The 2,762-nt window shown below is 35.0% G+C and overlaps 1 non-coding gene across 1 annotated transcript; it reads left to right on the plus strand.

The window, feature by feature from the left end:
• Positions 1-643: 643 nt before the first annotated feature.
• Positions 644-750, plus strand: LOC121210377 (small nucleolar RNA R71). The gene has a single exon (XR_005905490.1). It is a non-coding gene; the product is annotated as a small nucleolar RNA R71 (small nucleolar RNA).
• The last annotated feature ends 2,012 nt before the right edge of the window (positions 751-2,762 follow it).

Raw genomic sequence — 2,762 nt, forward strand, 5'->3', positions numbered from 1 at the left:
ATTTTTGAGCCCTTGAATCGATGCTGACTGATTTTTCAAAGCTATTTCGGTGTTTTGGAAACGAGTCTCTGACACTAAAATAAATTTTTCCAACATCTCTTCAAGGTTCGGTTTCTTTTCCAGCAGATAAGGTTATTGCTGAAAACCCCGGAAGGGGTGGTGGTCTTTGATTTCCTTGACCTCCCTATGAGAAATTTGGGTGGTTCGTCCAACCTGCATTTTAAGTGTTACTATAAGATTATTTTGAGGTCTAGGATTATTACCCATATAATTCATTTGATCATTTTCCATTGCAGGACCGTAGGGTAAATGCTTTGAATTGCTCATTCCACCTCCCCTCGTGTCACACTGCATCACTGGATGTATCTGCGTAGAACCACATAAACCATCAATCTTTTTATTTAAAAGTTCCACCTGATTTGACAACATGGTGACTGCATCAATGTTAAAAACACCGGCTACTTTTGTTAGCTTTGTCCTCATGACTTGCCACTGATAATTATTCAGTGACATCTCCTCTATGAACTCATAAGCCTTCTCAGGTGTTTTATTATTTATAGTATCACCGGCAGCTTCATCGATCATTTTCCTAGTTGAGGGGTTCAAACCATTGTGGAAATTCTGAACTTGTAGCCACAGGGGTAACCCATGGTGAGGGCACCTTCTCAATAAATCTTTTTACCTCTCCCATGCATTATATAAAGTTTCTAAATCCATTTGCACAAAGGAAGAGATATCATTCCTCAATTTGGCTATCTTAACTGGTGGAAAGTATTTCAGCAAAACGTTTTTGGTCATTTGGTCCCAAGTAGTGATAGAACCTCATGGTAAAGAGTTCAACCACTGTTTAGCATTATTCCTCAATGAAAAAGGAAACAATTGAAGGTGAATGGTGTCATCAGAAACTCCATTTATCTTGAAAGTATCACAGAATTCTAAGAAATTGGCCAAATGAATATTTGGGTATTCATCTTGCAAACCATTAAATTGAACAAACTGTTGAATCATTTGAATAGTGTTAGGTTTCAGTTCAAAATTATTTGCAGCAATAGCAGGTCTAACAATAATCGATTCAGTCCCAGTGAGAGTGTGCTTATCATAATCATACATAGTATAAGGAGTAGGATTCGGATTTACAGGATTTATAGCAACCACAGGAGGTAGCTGATTATTATGATTTTCTACCATCTCCTCAGTATTAATAATAATATTCTCTTGCTTTTCTATTATGGTTTGTCGACTTTGCCTCACTTGTCTACGGTTTTTGTGAATTATACTTTCGATCTCACTGTCAAATACTAGAGGTCCTGACAGGTTTCTTCTAGTTTAAACTAAAGGAACCTGCCAGGAGCAAATAAAAGAAAAATTAGTAAATTAGAATAAAAACAAAAATAAAATGCAATAAAAAATAAAAATGGCTAAAGTAATAAAAATTAAGTGTTCCTAATATTTGTAGTCCCTGGCAATGGTGCCAAAAACTTGGTGACGTCATGAACTAACTAAAACATGACAAAGGCAAGCGCACCTATCGAATGGTAGTATAGCTATGGTGAGTCAGGAATATCGTATCCACGAGGACTAAAAGTACTAGTAATTACTATTTTTTTATTATCTAGCCGAATAAATTGAAGGGATTTATTTTAAAGACTAAATTTAACTAAACTAATTACTAAATGAAAAAGAGCAAATTGGGAAAATAATCGAATAAAACTTATGAAAGAGACAATACCTAGGAAAGAATCCACCTAGACTTCACTTATTATTCTAAATCTAAATTAAATGATTTATTCATTTGACTTGATCCATAGAAATCCCTAAATTATATTAATATCTCTTTCGAGAGTAAAAATAACTGACTCTATGTTGATTAATTGAAATATCTTTCTAATTAAAACCCCTATCATTGCATTAATTCGATCTATGGATTTCCCTATTAGATTTGACTCTAATCCGATAGATTTATGTCGCCCTATTTCTAGGGCTGCATGCAACTCAACTCAATTATGCGAGATCTACTATTAGACAAAGACTTTTCCTCCATTGAACAAGCACATCAATCATGAATTAATATCCTGAAAACATTAAAAACATGAAATAAGAACACATAATTGAGACCAAGAACAAATATTTATCATGTAATTCAGAACAGATCAAATAATAAGATCCATCTTAGGTTTCCTCTTCCCTAGGTATTTAGGGAATTTAGTTCATATTGTGTGAGGAAAATATCTCAAAAATAGGAAAACAACAAAACATAAAAAAACCCAAAAACTTCGAGAGAATTGAATGGAGATCTTTGGTCTTGAAGGAGATCCTGCTTTCGAGCTGAATTCGTTGGCCTTCTTCGAGTAATTTCTATGTTCTACTCTGTGTGTTCCTTTAGGTTCTCTTCTAGTGTGTATTTATAAACTTTAGAACGCTCAGAAATCCCAAAAATTGGCTTTTCTGCATGTTTTGGAAACAGGGAGCGATATCGACACGGGCTGGCATATGGGCATGTAGCTAGCCCGTGTGGTTCACACGGGCGTATGCTAAGCCCGTGTGAGATTGGCTTGGCTGTGTGGATCCTTAAGACAACCCGTTTTTGTCTAATTTTGGCCCGTTTCCGTTCCTTTTGCTCCATTACGCTCACCTAAGTATATAAATATGAAATTAAAGAATTAGGAGCATCACATTCAATTATTTATGTAATAAATCATCCAAAAACATGCCAAGCTTGGGATTAAAACATGTTATATTTATAGTGTATCAAAGGACACATG

Source organism: Gossypium hirsutum, chromosome A11 (genome assembly GCF_007990345.1).
Source record: "Gossypium hirsutum isolate 1008001.06 chromosome A11, Gossypium_hirsutum_v2.1, whole genome shotgun sequence".
NCBI classification, from domain to species: domain Eukaryota; kingdom Viridiplantae; phylum Streptophyta; class Magnoliopsida; order Malvales; family Malvaceae; genus Gossypium; species Gossypium hirsutum.